The sequence below is a fragment of the Glossina fuscipes genome, unplaced genomic scaffold, assembly GCF_014805625.2.
Source record: "Glossina fuscipes isolate IAEA_lab_2018 unplaced genomic scaffold, Yale_Gfus_2 109, whole genome shotgun sequence".
NCBI lineage: Eukaryota > Metazoa > Arthropoda > Insecta > Diptera > Glossinidae > Glossina > Glossina fuscipes.
This window is the reverse complement of record NW_023998452.1, coordinates 1,991,375-2,015,321: the sequence shown is the minus strand read 5'-3', so window position 1 is coordinate 2,015,321 and position 23,947 is coordinate 1,991,375. Positions and strand designations below refer to the sequence as shown.

The 23,947-nt window shown below is 32.9% G+C and overlaps 1 protein-coding gene across 4 annotated transcripts in view; it reads left to right on the top strand.

Moving 5' to 3' along the window:
• LOC119638723 (neural cell adhesion molecule 2) overlaps positions 1 to 23,947 on the top strand; it is a 279,884-nt gene that overhangs the window by 5,032 nt on the left and 250,905 nt on the right. Inside the window, exons 1-2 of one of the 4 annotated variants that reach the window (XM_038035677.1) lie at positions 8,096 to 8,281; positions 9,163 to 9,504. The exons of 2 other annotated variants lie outside the window; for them this stretch is intronic. The gene's annotated coding sequence lies outside the window, so the exon portion shown is untranslated. Of the gene's footprint in view, positions 1 to 8,095; positions 8,282 to 8,623; positions 8,963 to 9,162; positions 9,505 to 23,947 lie in introns of those variants that run through there. One more of the 4 variants, XM_038035678.1, reaches the window with a different exon arrangement.

The following is a 23,947-nucleotide window of genomic DNA, read 5'->3' as shown; positions in this document are numbered from 1 at the left end:
TCAGTCGCAGACTGGGAATATATTTTCATTGCCAATCTAGAGAGCTTTGGATATTGTTTCATGTCTCAGTGATTGAGACAGTAGTCTTGATCATTTGTTTCCCACTCTCACCCTTTCTCCCTTCCCCTCTTTCACATTTTGCTGTCTCCCTCTTCGCCTTTTTAAAAAATATTCTTAGCTTACGAAAATTATAACATCAGGCGAATGGCAACTAAGCCGACAGCGATGAGAAGATCGCAATAGAATTTTTTAGTCTTAAAAATATACACTACATGGAGTGCTTCATGGAGTTACGTGTGGAGTTCCAAGATTCGTATACATCTTAACCTTCTGTGCTGGAAGTGGGAATAAGCAAAACGACGCCTTTTGCTTATGTGAAGAATGTTTAACCACTTAACTGTTTCGATGTGTATACATGTCGTGTGAAATAAAATATTACCATTCGATACGAAGGATCAAAATTTCAGTAAAGTACCGTTTAATGATATCTTTTCCTTCATAACACGTATAAGTCTGCTATAAATAAAGAGAAAATTAATTCAACCAAGTATACCTATAAGAACTTAGCTGTGTTCGTTGGTGAACGTTACACGTACTTTATAGCAGCCGTACCATTTAAAGGCAAACCTACTTCGAGGATATTCCCTCTTCGCGAAAAATGATATCCGTAAGATGTTCCATCTGTGAAGTGATCACTTCGTATGGTATCTTGTTTTGAAAAGACGATACTGAAATTAGTTGGATATTTAAAAGTTTTATACCTCACACCGCTTGTGATACTTGGGTACAAAGTTATATTGAGTCAGACTACCAGATTTCATCAGAACAATTTAGAAATTGCGACTTGCAGGTTGAGCACAAAATTACAAGGACAGACGTCAAGCGGACAGACGGACAGACGGACAGACAAGCTTAGTTTGTTTCTGAATTGATCTATATAATAAAAGGTGGCTCTATCTAAACCCCTTTCGGATGTTACGTACGTCTACACAATCTTAATTTACATGTGTGTGCATGTGTGCGGGTTTTTCGTTTTTGAAAGTCTATCACTGCTGATGCACAATTCGTAACGTTTAACTAACTGACAATGAGCTCATCAAAGGATTCCTTACGTTCTATTAAATTTCTGGAATGCAAATATAAATCTTTATTTTTATAATTGCCTAGCCCTTGGGCTTGCTTTCAAATTGAAATTGATAAACTGTGTGGCCTATACTTACTGCAGTAATAGCAAAGCCTATCTTTAGTATTTTGTAGGTTTTTTCATCAATTTCAAAATTGAAATTTAAATATTTATTAAACTAATGCGCAATAAAACAAATTTATATCCATAAATAAATAAAAAAATATTCATGAATATTTCATTCATACATATATATATATATATATATATATATAAATATATATATATAAAAAATCATCAAAATATATAAGAAAATTACGTTTGCTTTGTGACGAACTCGGCATGCCCTTCATCTAAAGGATGCCGAGTATAAAACTTGCAAAGCTTTCTCTTATCTTTGATTATGGACAGGGCCGTGTGTATCTCCATAATTGAGGTCGGTCTACCAAAGTGTTTGAAGAAGATCTTCATAAATGTTTGTAACACATTTCAGACTTCGTTATACCTTCTTAATATACGTATGATTGATGGTCCCTTGTCACCAATAGTTTCCTTGCTTTTCAATTCGTTTACTTTCGCAAGCAAATCCTTATCTTTCCTCTTCTTCCTTTGCCGTCATATTTCTTCGTCTGCGTCTTCTTCTATCCTTATTCTTTTTTCTTCTTCTTCAGTGTTTAAGAATGAATTTAAGTTGAAAATGTACTCACCAAGTTTTAGTCTTCTTTCTATCGCTATTTACGTAACAGTAGTGGGCATGGGTAAAACAATTGCAAATTTTAAACTAATCAAAAATGTATACATACGTTCGGGATTTAAGGCGCTACTTAAGTGAGTCGCGAGTTGTAATAAAAATAAATATTTCCATCTATGCGTGTATTTGTCACGTGGCGGGATACTTTTACAAAATTACCTTTAATGGTTTTACATAAAGCGTGTAAACTGATAATAGTAATTATTGTTAGGTTTCCATTAAATAATCCCCAAAAGTGCGCTTATTTAAATAATTGACTAAATTAAATTAAAAATAGAACATAATTCGCGGCTATGATATGCCTGCACTGAGAAAAATCATTCATTAGCGTGTGAAATCGTTAGAGAAGGCTTGTAGGAAGTCATGACCATCTACAGGCTAACTTGCGCTACATACATGCTTTTGTAACCTAAAATAATATTTAACGATTCGGAACAAGATGTTTACATATTTGTACTGATGTTAAATAAATTTACGATACATAAATTTGCTGATTTTATTAAAGGAAATCCTTATTGTGTAATCTCAATGCAAAAGAAAAAAAACGCGTCTATTAATTTTTCTTGTTCTTAGAAGAGTCACGGGAAAGTGTATAGGAAAACTTCAGATAACCTTAAATGTACTAGCGCTGATCCCTTTCATTCGTAAGGATAATCGCATCATTTAAGATTTTACGTAATAGAAGAGATAGAGAGAGATAGAAGGAGAAGATTTAGAGGAAAAGCGCATTGGGTAGAGTATCTTTGCGATCTGTGCGTGGTGGGATTTTACTGAATATATAGGTACATCATGAACTTTCTACCAAGAGTACGCAACATGCCGCATAAATGGCGCTGCACTAAGACGCCATCTTAATCGAAAACCCGATAACGTTTTTGGAGGGGAATTCTCTAAGAAAAGCGTCCACACTATACACACAAAGTAATTTAAAAAACTTTCACATGGAGTTTTTAAATCTTTTAAAACGTATCAGAAAAAGCAATTTTCTTTAATCAAACGATTTTGATGCGCGTCTCTTGCACCATTCGCGAAAATTTACAAAACTTTCCATTTTAAAATTTATAGTGTATTTCCCCGCATAATGATTACCGGTTTAAGGAAATTTTCGCTAGTGATAATTAACCCTTTATAGAATGAGCAAAATAAAATTGATAAGAAAAAGGTGAACTTTTAATTTTAAACATCTTTGATTGATATTTAGGGAGCGCAAAAATACTTATATATTAATTAATTTTTTGTACCATAAATTTGTGGCACTAATAGCTTCCAGGAAAGGGTTAAATTGTTTAAAATGCTGTTAAAAATGCTGCTGTTGGCTTTCCATAAATAATTATGATACTTTACAAATTTAATTATAAATCCGTAAAGTAAATAAAAAAGTCATAAATTTAAATTAGAACGAAAATTAATGTGGTTTGAAATGCGATAATATTAGATGAGAAGAAAACCGACGGGTGAATGAAAAACAAAAAAAAAAAAACAAAAAAAATTAATAAATGATGAATGCAAATAATGAAACTCTTATTAAACTTTTTCCTTATGACAAATAAATGGTCACATGCCCACATCTCGTCCCTTTTTTTACGCTTTTATTCATTTAGTGCTTCAAAGTTTCAGCAAAAAAAACGTTGTCTTGCTTCTTCCAATCATCAAAGAACGGTATGCTAACTTTATCGTCTTGTATATATACCAGAAGACTTAAGTGAATATATGTTTGGAGAAGACGACGATTAATTTCTGATCAATAAAGGCCAGCAAGCAGACAATTTCGATAAGCTTATGTCAAAGCGTTCCTAAAAGCTTTTAATGCAATCGAAACTAAAGCACTGCTATCATCTGAGGCTATCGACTTTATTAAAAACTCTACCGCGCTCGAGATTTGATGCCACAACCGTGGACTTGTTAGTTCAGATCCCTATCCTACTCAATCACTTATGCGAAGAGGCTTGAAATTGTCGCGTGTAAAAAAATCATGGCATCGAATCCAGAGGATTACTAGATTTCTTGAATGGACCAAGTAGGAGAAATAGTTTTTAATATGCATGCCATACGAAAAAAAATAGGTCTACTAATGGGCTACAATTGCTTATAAATTTAGGATAAGAAGAATTGACGCGCCCACACAGTTATTAAATTGTGTGGCAAATTTAATTTATCGGCTTTGGATGATAATGACGATGATGATGGTGGTGGGTATCTATGATTCGTCTCTAGAATGAATATAACTTTTGAACTTGTTTTTCTACTGTTTTACTGAAAAGTTTCTCTTATGCATAATTTATGAAATTTTTTTATCAGTCGTTGAGTGGCTGCTGGGCGGTTGGATATTCATGTGAAATATAGTTTGGCGAAAGTCTTTCATCTTTTATAATTGACTAATTAAAATTACAAACGGACCAGAAATAATATAAATAGCGTTTAAAGGAAGCAAGACAGGATAGCGATAAAAATAAGAAATAAAAAGGCAAAAAATAAATAAGTAAAAGAGGGAAAACAAGAAGGAAAAAACGGAAAAAATATATTCAGATGTTCGGCAGAACTTTTTTATAGGCAACACCAAAAGATGCGGGCAGTATTTATTTTGCCAAAGCGTTTGCAACACCCGGAAGGAAGCTTTTGGATCAGCATCAAATTCCAACCCCACTGTCTGTCAGTGCGATGTCATTCTCCTGGTGGCAAAAATGAAGCTACCGTCCTCAGTTTCGGCAGAAACTTTGGAAGTCCTTGCACGCAGATTGATGTGGTAAATGGAAGAAACCGGTCAAGGAATGCGACCACAATATAACATATTCTGAGACCATCTCAGTGAAACAACAATAAAAACTATTTCGTGTTTTGCTGGTTACTTATAAGCCATTATATATACAACCATAAAAATTTTTCATTCATATTCTATGGGTGGTCTTGTAGCAAAGATCCGCCACTCCTACAAAAGCTTATAATCGATCAAATGTTTATTTTTTTCACTTTTCTGATATCTTCTGTTTATTTTACTCATAAGGTAAACAAGACAGAATCTTGAAAACTGTTCTGGACCTTCCTAACTAATTCTACAGTAAATGCGCCAATGAGCTCATAATGTGGTGGATACGTTTTTTCAGTTGGATATCGAATACAAGGACGTGGGAAGTAATATGTGACAAGCGAAGTGTGTGAACCTTAAATTAAATATCGCGGACATCTTGACGGTATATGACGGATTAGAGTGATAGGTGTAAAAGACTGGGTCGCGGAAGAATATAATTTTCTTACTTGTTTCATTTTCAATTTAAGATCATTCTCTCTTCTTTTATGCAAAAGTAAGTATTATTATTATTGAATTGCTTTTTAGGTGACCCCGTAATGTTTTAATTGTATTTTCTTTTTTTCTTCTGTTTCTTGTTATTACTTTTGCATTTCGCTTTTCATTTATTTTCTTTTCCTTTTAATTTTGTGTAAATTTGGTCATTTGCACTTGTCATTTATGCTCAGCTTGGGGGGGCATATGCTTAGTTGTTGTTAAGGAAAAACTGCCAAGAAATGCTAAAAACAACAAAAAGCAAAAAAAAAAAACCAAAAAAAGAAAATAAAAAAGAATAAATGAGTTAGAAGAACTACGTACAACAACTAACGTTCATTTTATTTGCCAAAAAGGCCACTGACATCAAGATAACTCTATTAGCGGCAGAAAATGAAAAATAAGTGAAAATGATTAGAAACCAAAATTCAAAATCATTGGGATCGGCATAAAGTACAAACAACAAAGTTAGTGCGAAAACTGAACAGCCATTATATCGAATAAATGGATAAAAATCACATAATGCTTTCGTCTTTTTTTTTTTTACATTTTTTTTATTTATTTGTAAATAACGGTGTGTCAGTACGGTGATGGTGCTTGGCAATACGTTTTGAAGTTCGCTTAAATCCTTTAGTGACCGTCGCGACCACTTAAAACTTAAGAAAGCTGAAACTATTCAAAATCGCGAATACCTAAAATGGACAAGAACTCACACACTCTACTCATGGCGAGTAGAAAAATGTAGAAATATTTTGTAGAATATTCAATTTCTGATTTGTCCCAATTCATGGTATTCATGGCTTGGGTATTGCAAAGCGTATGAAGTAACTAATATATTTGTACGCTTTTATGCAGCGCATGGAAATGATTTAAGCGATTATGTTCTTTGTAAAGTAATTTGTTGTTTTTTCCTTGTGGGAGAGAAAGAAAATGGTGAAGTACCATTCATAGATGAACACATGTACGTACAAGAATAAAGACATCTATGACCATTTTCTTTGTCTTGTTTTCCTTATGCAAGTTAGATTTGCTGTTCTATTCTGGGTTTATGTTCAATAATTTTGTAAGAGATCGAGATAATAGTAATGCAGATGAAGTCCTAACGAGTAAAAAGGGGGAACATTTTTTTTGTTATATTCCTTACGAATGCATATTTTGTCCTCTTAATTTGAACACAGAATTATGTAAGCTTAAGTGAATTTAATTACTAGCAACTCTTGTGATCAAAAAATTGGGAAAGCATTGCTTAGTGCCAAGCATGTTAAGCGCGGGCCAACGAATAGGATGATTTAAACGGTTATAAAAATTTCGAATTATTATTAGTCTGCGTATGTACGTATATGTATGTGTTTAAATACTTTCGAAAAGCGAATTTCCGCAAAAAAAAATCGAACCCATTTACTTTTATTCTAGAAATGAAAGAAGAAAGCATGTGAAGCGGTTTACACAACTACTTATTACTACAAATCAGCAACCAACCGTCACACTAATGGCTGCACTTTTAATGGTACTTTCTTTCTGGACTTCAAACTCTTGTCGGGCTGCATGTAAGAATCTAATTCTTCTTCACTAGTTTATTCTATTTCTTCGCTCCACACTGCCATTTATTTAAGTATTGGAAGTATTAAAATGTACTTTTGAAAAATTTTATTTAATTAATTCAAATGTAATAAACCGCAAAAAAAAAAAACATGAAAAAAAAGGAAAAGTAGATAAAACCTGAAAAGATAATTATTCATCCTACAACCTCAAAGCGTGAACAAGCATCGAAAAGCAATTTCAAAATTTTCTATCCAAAGCAAAATGAAGTGATCTGATACAAAATTTAAGAGAAATTTCTTCACATTCCACAACAAAGCAAATCGTAAATGAGATGACACCTAATTTGCAAAAATTACTTTTAGTCAACCCGTTTACTTCGTTCGACTCGCTCGCTGATTTTTGCGAATTATTTAACTTGTAATTAAAACTTGATTTATCACGATTTTTGGTTGAAAATCTTTTCATTAAATTTTCTTAAATAAAATATCGACCAATGCATTATTAAATACTTAACTTGTCTATTAAAATCTAACCGTTTAAGCAGAGCCTTTTATATATAAAAGCAAAAAAAAAAAAAAAACACACGAACACTATACCAATTTGGGTTCTCAACAGTATATCGCGTAATCAGTGTTACAGCGCACATGTATTTATCAAGAGAGATTAAAGGAGAAATGAATGAAACATATTGAGAATGTAACAATTAATAGGTTCACGAAAAATGTTAATTGAAATGTAAGAACACCTTAAAGAGTTACAATGTAATAAGGAATGGAGAAAATATTTTTTTATTAATAGACTTCTTTCAACGATATTTGTCGTCTTTAAAATGCTTAACACACGAACAATAGTCACTTAATCAAAATATTTCTTGGATTGTTGTACGTAGGGCTTGGGTCAGGATATGTTAAACTATTTTCTACTAAACTTTTAGACAGCCTCATATCTTATTTTATTTTTTTGGGCAGAATATGTTGGCTACACATTTAGTTTTTCTTTTATCCGTACGTTTTTGCTCGGCTATTAAATTTGATGGAATATGACGAAATAAACTAAAGGCTCAAGCGCATCTGAACGTTAAAATACAAAAAGGAACCATTTCACTATGGTAGGAATAACTAAAAAATACATAGAGAATAAACTTGTAACTTGACCCCATAACATTTCAAGAGTAAAATGTCTACATTCCACATCAAAACAATTCGTAGATGAGATGATTAAATTTGCAATAATTGCTTTTAGTCAACGTGTTAACTTCGTCTGGGTCGGTCGTATATTTTTGCGAATTATTTAATTTGTGGTTAAAGGTTAATTTGCTATGAATTTTGGTGCAAAATTTTTTCATTAAAAATTTAAACAAATAATAAGTTTTCGGTGAATTATAAAAAATCGATCAATGCGTTATTAAAAACTTATTCTTAAATTGCGGATTAAAAACTTATTAAGTTGTCGATGAAAATCCAATCGTTTAAGCAGAGCCTTTTTATACATAAAAGCGCGGTTATTTGCGCAAAGAAAAGAACGAACTCTAGAACGGTTTCGGTTTTCAACAGTATATCGTTGTGAGTGCGTAATCAGTACATTAACGGTGTGTGCATGCATATCTATTTATAAAGAGAGGATAAAAAAGAGATAAATGAAACATATTGAGAATATAGCAACTAATAGGCTCACGAATACGTACGAGCTTTTTTGTGAAAATTTCTTTAAAATGCTTAATAAATAGACAAAAGTCTTATCTTATAGTGTTATCGCGTACACCATAACCGACTAGCGTTTGGGTCAGAGTTTGTTAAGGCAGTTTCTACTAAATTTTTAGACAGTTTTGAATCTTTAATAATTTTTTGACTAGTAGTATATATTGGGTATTATTATTATTATTATTATTATTATAAGTTTAGCCAGAGAATAAATTCTAAGACTAAAGTCTCAAAGCGCTACCATCTAAGGCTTCCGGCTTTATTAAAAACTACCGCACTTAAGATTTGAACCCACGACCATTGAGTTGAAAGTCGAGTATCGGGTATAGATTTAATATATGGATATATGCACGTATGCAGCTTATATAAACTTCAAGAAATTCCTCTTTTATCCGCACGTTTTCCCTCGGCCATTAAATTCAATAAAATGGAATGACAGCAACTAAAGGATAAAGCCTATCTGAAAGTTAAAACACAGGAAGGAACAATTTGATTGTTTTTAAAATAATTTCAATGAATGAAATATTTGGAGCAAAACGCTTTATATTCAACAGCAAGCCAAATGACACGTAAGATAATAGGCATTTACTTTGCAAAAATTTTGTTTAGTTCCGTTTTTATTTTGTTCGGGTCGGTCGTTTATTTCTGTGGGTTATATACTTTCCGAATAAAATTCTTTTAGAAATCCTTTACCACTCTTAAAAATGGTTCTCTCGTTACATGTATAACTAAATAGAAATTTTTGCATAATCTTTAAAAAAAACTATAGGACCAATGCATTGTTAATAAGTTAATAAATTGCGAATTAAAATCGAATCGTTTAAGCGGTGTCTCTTTAACAAATGAATACGCGGTTCCTTGTGTTAAAAAGAAAGAAAAAGACTAACAGAAGAATAGGTAGTATATCCGCAGTAGGAGATCCTATTAAGTTACTTTAAAAGCGAACGTAGTCAAGATATTTGGGAGGGAGCGTGATAAGTGTATTAGCATTAGCATGTATGAGCATGCATTGTAATTAACATATTATGAGTAGCAAGACTTTCGTGAGAGAACTATACTGTTCACCATGTAATATGTGGATCGACTTGCGGCTATGGTTCGGCGTTACGATGTGAGTAATGTATACATTATATAGATAGAGAGAATGATTTTAAACAAATACGTCTTTATACGTTTTTCAATAATGTAAATATTTTTAATATTAAACTGCTAGAATCAATGAAAGACATTATTGCTGTAAATGAATAGCAAATAATCTGAATAAATAAATTGAATATCGATATTATCACTAAGAATCCAATTGCTTCACTGCCTCTTCTGCTCTCTTCCTGAAAGTAAATAAAATATGCATTATAAAAGAATCTATTTAGTATAATATTTTCTTTTCCTACTCTTGCCTGCTGTTGTCATTACGTTTAACATAAATAAAATAAAAATATGTCAAAAATTCCACAACAATAAAAATGTTCACAGAAATAACAATAACTACCGAATACATAAGACGACAAAGAAATTCAAGCATTTTGAGAAAACATATTTTAACACAAGCGGAAAATTCTTTCGTTTATTAACATATACATACATAAAAATACATTTATAGGTTAGGTTAGTGAATTTTATAAACATTCGATGTTATTAATGTGGGCTGAATAAAAAAATCTGATAAATTTTACGTCTTACACAAATATAAAGCGATACTAAATCTATATTTGAATCCAAGAATACTTCTGTCAAGTTCAGGTTGCATTGATTATAGTATGGTTAACATGAGAAATTTAAATAATGAAATTAAATTTTTTCTATTTTATTCACTTATTTAGCTTCGCGGCAGCTTAAATTCAACTTTAAATTATAATAATGTAATCTTTAGTCATCACCTTTAAATTTTATCAGTTAACTAGGCCTTTTTTTCTTATAACACTGCTTGCATGCATTCCGATCAACAAAGCTCTGCCGTTGTGACATCGCTATCCTTTTTTTTTTTCTTTCTTCCTACTTCGTTATATTTGTGTGAACTTCTTTTCCTTTTTTTGTCTTCTCTTTGTTCTCTAAATAAAATGATAGCGGAAAGTAAATATGGCGTCAACAGCAAACACGAAATTTTTATACATTTGCATACACAGTGGTAGCATGAACATGGTGAACGGTGGATAGAAGGCTAAAAAGAAAAGGAGACCACTTTTTTTTACGCTAAGTAACGTGAAGTTATCCTTCTCCTATTTGATTAGAATTGCTAAGAGAGTTCAAGGGAAAAACAAGTTTAACGTCGTAACAGCGTGCATTACAGTTTAAAAAGATAAAAAAAAAAAAAATTGATTTAGGCTGATGGGACAATCCTGACAGATTCTACGAGATGTGAAAGTTGATCGAAAAGCATTGAGTTTGACAGCAACGTTTTAAACTTGTCTGCTTAAACGTGATGGAAACTGGCGGCACTCGAAAATTCATTTGGATTTTAGTCTGAGAAGGAAGAGAACTTCTGATTGAAATGGGTGGCATTCTACTACATTGTGAGGACAAAATGAGATGTTATAGTTTCGATTTAAGCGTATGTGAGAATTTGATGACCGAAGATATTGCACAAAGCTCATATAGGATCCAAGATCTATTGTGTTTGCATGTATATGTCAGTGTGCAAGAAGTTTTGAATTCATTTCTGCATGTTAGTAACGATTGGTATGTGAATATTTTAAAATGAAAATTAGGTAAAGATCGATCTTGCTGGCAGAAGAGTAGGGTTGAACTTGAAAATATATATAAGAAAGATTTCATGTCAGGTTTAATTCTCTTGATACAGTTACGGGAACGTAGTCACTAGATGGACTATTAGACGGATGGATAAACGAACATTTAAACAATTACAGGAATCTGGTTGCGTCTTTAAAGATATCTTTCAGGGTGTTTATGACATCTCTGATACACATTTAGCTTACTTTCGTTTTAATTGGACTAACCACAATGCTTTGACAAGAAATAGACTTGGAAACATTTTTCTTCCCTTTTTTTGTCCTCCATTTGCAGAGCAAGTGCACATTGAAATGTTTTTTCTCCTTTGACCACTTAACACCATGCATTGATGATGATCACATATTTTTACCATGGATGAGGCACCATATAAAATGTATATATATATTCTTGATCAATATCAAATTCTGAATCGATTTAAGTTTGTCCGTCTGCCCATTTATGTAATGTCTGTTGTAAACATTCCAATTTGGCGAAAATATTGGAAATTCTTGCGCACAGGTTGGTATGGAAAATGGTCCAAATCGGTGGACAGATACGCCTACAGTATCACGTAAACTGAGAACACTTGTGTTTTTCAAAAGGAATAACTAATTGGTTTTTTAGCCATTATTCATAAACTACGGCATCTATTAGATGTATAAAAATGGGAAAAATTGGTCTCGTCTATCTGACACCATAGCGTATTAAAGTTAAATTTTTTTTCAATATCTTTGTAAGGCGTAAAAGCACGCTTCGCAAACTCCCTAAACTACATAAACTCTTGGGTAGTTTCAAATTTTGACTGCATCTAAACACATCCGTTTGTTCGAGTGTCTATCTGCCTGTCTGCCCAATTGTGTAGTGTCTGCGGTAAACATCCTCCCGTTCATAAAAATGAACTTGAAAATAACCCAAACTGGCCAAAGGAAGATCCTACAAGAACACTGTTGTTTTCCGTAAGTCACAAACTACAACATATGCACCATATAAAATTACAGTTTTTATTCTGAAAATAGAAAAAGTCAGCTACGTTCACTCAGGTATGAAAATTTAGTTCCTTTTCCTATTTTTAGCATTTTTCAGGATCGAATATAATTCTCTTACTTCTTCTTTTAACATATGTACATAGTTGACGTTAACGTAATTACTTTTTGTATTTTGAATAAAATTTTAAAATATCTTCTTAAATCGAAACTAAGCTTTATTAAATTTTAAGTTTGTTGGGTATTTTGTTTTGGGTGAATTTAGGTGAATTAATTTCATGTAGTAAGCAAATAAAGTTTTCGAAGCACTTAATACGTCTAAGATTTATGTAAATTAATAGAACATCATTTTCAAGTAGAAAACTTGAATTATGATCAGATCATGCACAAATTTATGCAATTAAAATCAGTTTATTATGTTAAGGGATATGCCAAAGTAACTAAATATAAATACTTTAATATTTGGCCAAGAACCAATCGGCAAGACACCCATAGCAAAACCAACATATGTAACATAACATGCTGGAGAGAGAGTGTAATTGAAATTACATGCAAGTGTTCATAAGGAAACCTGTTACTATGACAATAATATGGTAATTTGAAGCTGAGATAGGCACTTATGCGTGTTTGCGTGAGTTTGTGTGTGTGTGCTTGTAAAAATGTAGGTTTAACCACTGACAGGTGCTAGAAGTGACCGAAGGCATAAGCTTAGGTTTATGCGAGAAGTTGATAACGAAGAAGGTTTTAAGATCATCTACGACAATTTTGTAATAGCCTTTTGGCAATCTAATGCCATTAGTTCGGCAAAAGTTAATGTGTGATTCGTGGTGTTGTACAGTTTGCAGGCACATATCACAAAACATGTACAATACTTGATTTGGCCACTGTGTCGTTAGGGGATTTCGAGTGGTCTCATATTAAGTTTTGGTTTTTGACACTTAACAATACCATTAGCATATACGAATAATACAAAGCCACACATAAACAGACACAATCTGTTTGGGTAGCCGCATAGCATATGCAAAGCATAGTTAGTTTGCCGTAAATCGGTTAATGCACGTATGTTCATTTGTAATTTGTCTCATTATTATTCTCTAAGGGATATGTTCTTCTCTCTTTCCTTCCGTTTCGTTATAAACGTACGTAGATACATATATATGTATATATATATGTGGGATGATGAACCTGATAGTGACGAGGCAAATAACAGCAAACGCATAAATGTTAGAAAATGTATATTTAGAAAATGTATGTATATATATATATATATATATAGAGATGACATTTTAATATGCATGTATGCGTGTGCACTAATGTTTTACTAGTTGCTCGATTTAACGAATAGCGACGGCCATTAGACAATAATGGTCTACTTGGTTACGATGCCATCGCGTTACACCCACGTACAGATCAATAGCTAAAGAAAGATAAGGTTATATCATCATTTTGTAGGCTTGAATCGCGTGTAAACAAGCACGTGTTAATCGATTAAATTAATGCCTTGACAAAATCACACTTTTGGTTAAGTGAATATTTCCAGTCGCGTTCATATGAGTGGCTTTTAGCTTCCGGCTGTCACGATGTCTATTGTTTAGTTAAATAGACAATATGTACTCACTTCGCTGACAGACAAACATTATCACACATATATCTTATACGCACAGTTAAACTGAAACGCGCCACCCGCTCTCGACCACGTACCTGTACACGTGGTGGACGTACGTGCGACTAAACAAACCATTAGACGAATTTCGAACACCTTTCACTTTAACATATTTTGTAGACAAATTATATTCGTTTTTTTTCTCTCCTAAATTTTTGAAAATCAAATGATAATGCGATACAAACGTCGTCCCGTTGTTGGTAACGTAAGACGCAATTTCATTTAACTTGCTTTAGCTTTTCCATCTTAGTGAGAATTTTATTCCTTTCTTCTAAATTTTTGTTTTATAAATTTGGCATTACCAATGCAATTTTGAAAAATGAATTCACTTGAACAAATAGATGATGCTGAACAGATTCCGAGTGTAACAAACGGATTTCCAATATCAATATATCTTACGTGCGTGATGTTAAAAACAACTATTAGCAAACAAGGTCACTTTACTTACCGTCATCCACATATCCACTTAAGGGCTATTAAACACAAAGTGCTTTTATCTTGATAAACTTTAGTGTATAATGTGTGTGTGCCATTAAGGATTTCCCAAACTTTTATCAATTTCAGTCATCACGTTCTCGCTCTGCATTGGATCCGTTTGCAAGCAAACTAATGCGAAAAACGTGTTTTTCAAAAATTAATCTAAATTTTTATTTTCATAGTTGAGAACTTCTGCCTTATAACCAATCACTTGTTGTAAAACACACTTCTATAACGATTCATGCACTGCCTGTAATTCGGTAAATCAAGTATATGAACGGGAAAGTCAAACGTCACCAGATATGCTTCAATTTATTTTTTTCGGTTTTTTTCTTCAAGCACTGCTCGCTCCAGTTACATTTTGCACGTAAATATGTACCTATAAATGTAAGCAAATGCATACGTGAATGTAAAGCAGCCGCGTTAACATCTTAGAGCCTCTTTCTGTTATTTGCAAGAACAACAACACCATCACCAAAAAAAAAGAAAAAAAGAAAAAACGATAACAGAAAGAAAAAAGAATAATAATATGAAGAAGAGAATAGATTGGAAGAAATATCGTTTGTTTGCACATGTCGTTTTCCTTCTTTTCATGACACCAGCTAAAGCTTTGTTAAATTGACTCTTAGTCTCCGACTTTTCCATTCCACATCAATACTTGATGCATAGGAAAATGATATTGTGCGGCTCGAAGTTTATGCGAACACTTGTAAGTTTAAACGCGTGACAGTTTAACTGGCTGCCTTCCATTTAAGAGTGACATTAACTTGGTTACAGAGTTTGTGGTTCGTTAGAATTCAAAATGAATGATGAACTACTTATACTTTGTTATGATAAGCATAAATTTAGACGAATTTCATTTCTAAAATTCTTAAAATATATGCAAACTATTTCTCTCATAATATGCGAAAGTTTGTCCCTTTACAAAGGTCATTGCGGTTTAGTTTTAAGATGTAAGGTAATCAAGTTCGCTTATAAGTCGGATTTACTTGTAGTAGTTGACTTTTACTTGTTTGTCTGTGACTGTAGCGAATACATTTGATTAAATTTTATATTGACTAAGTGTTGTCTCTTAACTAACTCAGATTTACCGAAGCAAGATTGATTAAACGTGAAAGCAAGAAAATAAAGATATTAGTGATAAGTTCTTTCGACAAACTATTTTCAAACTGAAAAAAGCGCCAATGAGAGTTAGCAGAGTTTAAAAAATTTTGTTAAAATCGTTTTTCTTTTTTTTGGCAAAATAAACTTAAGGGCTTGAAGATAAATTTGAATTTATTTAGCAAAGACATGCACCCCAATTCCTTTAACAGACGCCTTTACAGAAAGAAGGAAGGAAGGAAGTAAGAAAGGAAGGATGGGAAGGAGGAGACGCCTTAACAGAAAGAAGGAAAGAAGGAAAGAAGGAAGAAAGGAAGAAAGAACGAAGTAAGGAAGGAAAGAAGGGAAGGAGGAAGCGAGAGGCCTTCCTATTTTTCCAAGGTCCTCTTTTTCTTAAAAATAGTTCCGGAAAAATAACTTTGAAATTTTTTGGCTTATTCGAAAGATACTTTCATATAGACTCACGAGGTGTCCACAAAAATATCTGGCGTTTTCTAACATGGACGAAATAAGCTTCCAAATCCTACAAGATTTTGATCGTAATTACTTAACGCGCCTCTGGTAGAGCGGTTGCGAAGCTCTCTTAAGAGCAGTTGGTTATAGTCGTCGCTACTTAAATACGACTTTGTTGTCACATCCTTAACGAATTCTAGATTAAATATATGAACCTATCGGTTGAGAAACTCTTTAGCTTTATATATAAATCGTATTGCCCGCAACCAGAAATATTGTGAAGACAATGCTAATGATTTCAAAATAAATTTGTCAAACAGTTTACATAGGCTTTAACAAGTCCCTTAGCAATTCAAATTTTGCTCAATTTTAACTTTATCGGTCAAGCGTTATGATGATTCATTCCCGCTCAGAGGGGTCAAAAAGTTCAGAGATAAATCGTTATCTCTTTTGCTTTTCCCACTTCTTTATGGCCGAGTAGATCATAAGTTATATTAAAAAAAAATGAATTTTATTCATGAGTGATTTATGCAAGGCCTTGGGAACCTAACTGAATCGATAAGATATAAGATAAAATGTAGTTAGGTACATTATTGAGAAAAGGATTGTTACATTTGTTGAATTCTTGCTTAGTAATATTTCTCTCATTTGCAGGAAAATGAAACAGATTAGTGTCAACTAGCGTACCGCAGAATTGCCGGAAAGTAATTGAAATTGGTGATTCACGTTCAAGGCGATCAAAATAGTAAAAATTACGAAAGATGATTTTCTTCTTCTGATCTTCTCTTTCATCCGCATCGCATTTCTTCGAAAAAGCGAAACATGTCGTGTTGGGCTCATATAATGGATGCAGTTCATGTGCCTATTTGGAGACCCTTTCTTTCACCCATTTATTCTTAACTAATTAATCCTACGAATTGCACTCAGCTGTGCAATATATTACAAAAAACTAAAGACAAACTAAAACAATGGAGTTTGTGAGGCAGAAGGGGAATAAGATTGCCTTAGAAGATTTATACTTTCTAGTGCTTAGGATAAATTAGGCATTTTTCGATGGTCACTGGTATGCGCTATAACTGTTTACTACTGTTTATACTACATTCGAGAATCAAATCGGAAGATGAGAGGTGGCAGAGATGGCTTCTTTTTCTGGCATACGCTTTGCGTTCGCAATATATTCGCTGGCAAGACTTTGAGTCAGATACAAAGAGAGCATCTTCAGCTGACAGGCAGACAGACGGTCTTCGTTGAATTTTTAACTAAAACTAAGTAATAACAAAAGCTTGTCAAGGGAGAAGCAATGGCCTGCCCTTCTGAAAAGGTGGGTTTAAGGGACTTATAACGCCTTTGCCTTTTATTACTACAAGTTGATAAATTTAATTTGTGGTAAAATCGTGCACTTGAAGAAGAAGAGAAAGCTGATTTCAAGTTTTTCAACTTTTTGCAAAAACACTTCGGTTATGGAAATAGTTAAGAGGGTAAATACAATTCAATAATTTTTTCTGTTGAGAAGAAAACTTCTCGAACAGATGCACACTTTATTTATGAGAAACGTTTATTTGAAATTGCTTAAGTTGAAACTTTTCGCAAAAACAAAAAAAAAAAAAAAAAGAAAAGAAAAGAAAAAAAAGAAAGCAAAGAACAAAAGGAAAGACTAGCAATAAGGAATTGATAAAATTGTTTGACTTTTCTATTCTGTTCTTATAACTTCTCAATAGAAATTAGAAATGCATTGTGCAGGCGAATAACATTATGGAAAGTAATCTGCATACGCTTAATTTTTCAACGTTGTCTAAGTACTAGGAAAGTCTAAGCTCTTCATGTAAGCCTCCTCTGCGCGCCATACTATTATGAATATTGTTATTGTTTGTTTGTCTGTTTGTTTGTTCGTTTGTCGGTTGTTGGTTGTTGGTTGTCGGTTATTTAATAGCAGACTGTTGCTCTCTAAGCACTCAATGATTCGTTGAATGGTTGGTCGCTTGGTTGGTTCGTTCGTTGGTTAAATGACTACATGGCTTATAGGTTTGTTACTTGTCGGTGTTTAAGTGTTTGTAAACTACTTAATGGTGTGTAAATTTACATCTTTCCCAACACCCCTCATCATCGTATCGTTTATTCTTTTTATTTCTATATTATATTAATATGTTGGGGTGCTTCGTTTGCAGCATCAAAATAGAAAAAAATAAAAATAAAAAAATGAAAACAAGAAAAATAAGAAGATAAGAAGACGAATTTTGAACACTCACCGCTAAAAAAACATGCTCGTTACTTCCACTTTTTTGCTCATGATTCTTTTTCAACTTTCGAATATAGATTTTTAAATTTTGTGGATTATGGACTTTTACCATATTTTTACACATTATGAGTTCTCCCTTGACCATCCTCCATACCACCATAAAAATATGAAGAAATTCTTTTGCAATCACTGCACTTTGATTCCACTCCGGTTATTAGAACTGTATACGTTTGCATATATATCTTTTCCGGAAAGTCTGAACCATCTTTCATTGAGTTACCAACAGCTTGATGGCATTAGTATGCTTACAATTTTACGTTGATGAGATAGACGTAACGTTATATTAACACTTGTTATCTATGCGTGTTCGCCGGCATTTATACGCAAAACGTAGTACGAGATTTTTATTTAAATTTCTTTCTTTTTTTTTTTTTCTTTTTTATTCACTTGTTTAAGCGCGAACATATCTGCTTTTCTTCCTCGGCTTTTATCGTAAACAACTCTCTACTTTATATTTTAAGCAAATGGTGTCTTGCAAATAAAGTAAAAGTTTTATTTAAGCCCACAAGATGAACTTGTTCCTGGATATCCTTAACGTGTTTACAATTTATGTAAATGTGAGGGTAATATTTTTCTTTGCATTTGTTCCCTCATTTTTCAAAACTTTCGAAAATTTTATTATACCCAGTGGTGTATTTATAATTGGTAGGCATAAGCGTCAGACAGCCCGCTTACAGCCCGTGTCGTGTACATACCCATGTATACGATTGTGCGCGATATACATGAGTTTCTAATCAGTGAAAGATTTCTTGAATTCATTCACACACAAGTCTTCCTTCTTCAATATTGTGCTGCTCTAATCTTCTTACACGTTCATTGGGAGGTGCCGACAGATATTCTTTAGTAATAAAAACCGTGCATAGCGCTAGACACACACATACGCGCCGTGAAATTTAAATATTCTTTGAATCCAAATGGGACATTTCGCGCCATCCTAGCAGTAAAATACGAAAGTTCGTAATTTCTGTGTGTTGCGTTGCGTTTGCCGTTATCCATTATTAGATTGCTTATCAAAGCTGTGAAAATAATATTTTATCAGAATAGCAAAGAAGAGATAAAGATCTTTAGCGAAGGATGAGGATTTTTTTTAGAAACGTTAGCACGTGAGATAGACATGCTCAAATCGATTCAGAATTAGACGACGGTCAAGTATATATATATATACATGTTGTAGGTTCTCTGAAGCTTCCTCTGGGCTTAGCAAACATTTTGGCACAATGAATATACCCCTCACCCTTCGTTGATGGATATAATAAAGTCATCTCGCAAAATTTCAAAGTAAAAGTAACCTTCCGCCTCCCCGCCTACGTGCATAAATTTCCAATGTTTCTGCCAAACTTGGAGGCGGTACCTTCATTTTTGCGGCCAGGAGAAGCAGTTTACACATTAGGCACCTTAGGCAGTCATTGCGTAAATTTCATTTCAGTTCATGGCCCGTGAAGAACTTATCCGATACGACACTGTGCTTATCATTCTGAGATGTAATGTACAGTTTTTCAACGCATCCCTGTTCCAAATTTTCGACTTCTTTTCTGATTGTGAACCTGGCAAGCTCATCATGGCGAGTTTTGTTAGAAAAACGCCGAGGATTAATTTTGACATCGTAATTAACGGTAAATTTAGAAATATTTTTAAGAAAGAAAAATCTGTCATGAAAATGCAATCAGAAAAAATGAGTCAATGTAAGTTCGAAGATCAAATGAATTTTAGGGATTAGGGAACAAAAATGCTATTAAACGGGGCAATATGGGCCCGAAACGGTTGATTATTTTAAATAAATTAAAAAAAAAAAAAACGGTAAATCGATTTACAGAATTTAATTTCGATCCTTCTCATACACACATAACTGAATTTTCATGTTCGCTTAACTGTGTGCTTCTTATTCCTTATGTTAATGAGGAATTTCGGATTTTTGTCTAATACTTTTGTTTGCATAAGAATATCAAGCAAGAGCTTTATTCCTGTTCTAATTGGGATTACATGCTTACCTTTTTTTTTCTTTTTTTTTGGTAACCTTCCTTATACTTTGTGTGTCTTAGCACAAAGTTATAGCAATTTCAAAATTGATAAACAATTATCGTGCTTGTTGTGGTTGTTGTTGTGTTGTCGATGTTGTTGTTGTTGTTGTTGTTGTCGTTGTTGTCATTGTTGTTGTCATTTTCATTTTTGTGCTTGTCCACGACAGAGGATCACAATTTGGTTTTAATATATTGTTGCTTACATTCCGGACTTGACATATGGAATGGTAAAGTGAAGTTATAAAGGACTCGATTCTTGTATGCTCGTAAATACAAGTAACTTCGTTTGCAATATTTAAAGACTTGGGTGATAATTCTTTGCCAGTTTCTCTGTAAGTGACAAAGTGGCTATGCTTTATCGATTACATTTACGTATGCATGAGTTTGCACAGTTTGTTTGATGCAAGCAACAAATAATTCCCTTATGAACGCAACCGTAAAGACTAACTATCAAGAACATGTACATGTCATGGGCGGAACCCATGACGTCATTCGTAGAATAGGGACAATCGATTATTGTTTGATACAAAAAACTAAAAGTTATTCTCACTCTCCCCTCCCCTTGGATGTTTATCCAAGCCAAGCCCTTAACCCTTAGGTGATGCGTCCCATACTTTTGCGTATATTAATATACAATTTGTTTAAGGATTAAGGATTCAATTGCATACGCTACAATTATCCATTTTGCAATGGCTTAAGTAGGATTTTTTGAAAAGTTTGCATCAAATTCCGGGACTTGACTATGTTTAGTGTAGCATTCATTCTTCGCTTCGAAATCTTATCTTACATATTAGCTGAAATTTGTACCAATATCCAGCTCAGTAATGATTTTCTTTTATAACACATTGATGAAAGTTCTCATTGTCATCTTTCGTGAATTCGGAATTTTCCTTTTTTCGCCTCTGCACCTGCTCTTGTTACATACGCATTTAATTATGTATTAAAGATATATGTGTGCAACAATTTACGTGTGAGTATGTATGCGTATTCACTTTACCACAAAACAGAGAGATAAAGAGAAAAAAAAAAAAAACATTCTCTAATGCTTGTCATTGTGGTCTTTTTATTGTTGTTGCTAGAAAAGCAATGGCTTTCATGAATTGAATTTTTCTGCAATTTTAAAGGATTATCGGTATTCACAGCAACCCGAAAAGTGTTTGCAAAAGAATACCAACAATACACGTCTAACATTAACTGCACATATTCCTGAACACACCTCCACGTCGTATATAGAACGCATAAGAACTTGATAGGAATGCTGATGGCAAAATGCAAGTATCCAGAGGGTAACACGAATCCTAGTACTTTTTCGAGTATTTTTATATCCAAACCGGAGGGTTTAATAATACCATCATTTCATTTGTAGGCACTATTGTCACGCGCCCTACAAAATATATTCTTTTCATGAATTATTTTAATCAAAGTGACCAAAGTTGCCATGAAAATGGGTTTCATTTAAACATGTGTTTCCGTGGCTTGATTCTACAGATTATGTTTCTATCTGCAATAGCTTCGCGCAATTAGGAGAAGCCTTTCAATTTCAATATGTTTGAAAACTACACAAGAGATGTTGATATAAGGTTCGGTTCGAAGATTTCTTTAATCACAAATATATTTTGGAATGGTTTCGTTCAGCCCACTAATATGGCCAGGAGCGCGATCAGAAAAAACTCTTTGAAATGTTAGGTAACTGAAATTCGTTTTAGATATGCAATTTTTTTTTTTTTTTGGTTGTTAAAAAGTATGTATGGCAGCAGACATGAAATGCCAAACCGAAGGAGTGGTTTGTCAAGCAGAGGTGAGATATATGTATGTTTTGCCGAGAGTGAAGTCAGTTTAAAAGCACAACAGTATAAGTAACTACTCAGGTGTGTTACAATATTGATAAGATTTCCATTCTTTTGCTTACGTTTCTTTTATTTATTTATTTATTTATTTTTTTTAAATATTAAAAGAGAGATATCTTGTATATGTGGATGTTTTTGTGACTCGAACATATAAAGGACAGACATGTGGGTGGATTTCATTCAACGTAAGACAAATTTTGAATTTATATTTATTGAAGCTGATAATTTTCAGGATATGTATCTATAGTATTTAAGCGCAAACACATATACATTTCAATTTCATTTCGTAGAAGGGTAAAGTAGGTGATGCAAACCTGCTAGCAATGTAATACCGGCAATTATTTCTAAGGAAAATTTTTTCTTTTTTAAATAATTTTAATGGAATTGAATAGAAATTTTCATTTCTAATAATTTTTCCAACAATTAAAAAAGAATGAAAAGATTTAAATATCTTTTATATTTCTGATTTAGTTTTTATACACTACACCACTCGCGCTGTGTGGGCTGTATTAAGTTTGTGCGGACGTATGTAACTCGCAGAAAGGCTTAAGATAGACTCACTCAGAAAATGATTCGGAAGCCTCTCTCTGTCCATCGGTCCATGTAAGTTTGTGTTCAAACTACAGGTCGCAGTTTTTGAAATATTTTCTCTAAAGCTGTTTTTTTTGCTTTTTTAAATAATCATAATAAAAATGAACAAAAAATTTTCTTTTTAATAAACAATTAAAACTATTTTTTCCAGCAATTAAAAATGATCAAAAGATTTAAAAATCTCTTATTTTTCTGGTTTAGTCTTTTTAAGCTTACGTCTGTATCAGACTACTTTACTTTACTCACTCCATTCTTGAGGCTCCTTTATTTGAAGAAAAACAAACATTACTTCAAAATTTTTTAGATTTAAGAATAGAACAAAAAAGTTCAAAATTGGATGCTTTCAATTCCAAACTAGTCCAAGAAGTTTGAATGGAACTGCGCAACAGCTTCGAAAGCAATTAGCTCAGAAAGTTGCCTATGCTTCTTGAATTTGATTGAAGCGGTTGACTGAACACTACAGTTTTATTTAGCTCTTCAAGAGATTATAAGGAAATAGAATTTTATTTATTCAATTAAATTGATTGCGATTTTAAATGTAGTTTTCAAAAATATTTAAGTATTTTTAATAAACATAATTAAGGAAAATATGAAAAATCTCTCTTCCATCATCAGAATATTACGCGAGCCCCAATGAACTGCTTGAATTCCCACAGTAGAAAGAAAGCTCAAGCCCATTCACGCGTCGCGTATCGACGTATGAAAAAGTATCTCTCTAAAGCGTTTTTCATTCGCAAGCATCGAACGCAGTATTTATCGGTTTTTTCAATGGTTATTTAAGATATTCAGTAAACTATTGATTGAATCAGTTTCCTATGACTACATCAATTACAATTAAACGGCAAATATTTAACCGACTATTTGGGTGAATCATTTTTAATATCTTTTTAAAAAGTTGAAAGAGAAAAACCCTTAGCGCATAGCAAAGGATCGTTTAATTTTTTTTTAAATTCCCTTAAAAAGCAAGTAAAACATTTTGATTTTCATCAGCTGTGTGAATTAAGTTAGGAATTTATTCGCACGGCCACATGCTCTTTGTCTTTCAGTTTTCAAAGTTTTTTCGGAATGCGTAAATGTCCGACTACTTTCTTTACCTCACGTCACTTATGGAACAAGTTTGTGGGAAGTTTTGTGGGAAGGACTTCAGATAGACCTGTATTATTAAATTGTCTGTCTGTCTGTCTGTCTGATATTTTGTGTTCAACCTACGGGTCACAATTTTCAAGACATTTTGTGACAAATTGTCTCAACATAATTATTATGCTTGTTAACTTAAGCGTCCACTAAAGATTATGATAACAAATCACTTACGCAATTAAAGCAATTTATTTATGTTTATTGCATAAACAAGAATATACGTAGCTGAAAAAAAAGAAAAAAAATTAACAATTTACTCTT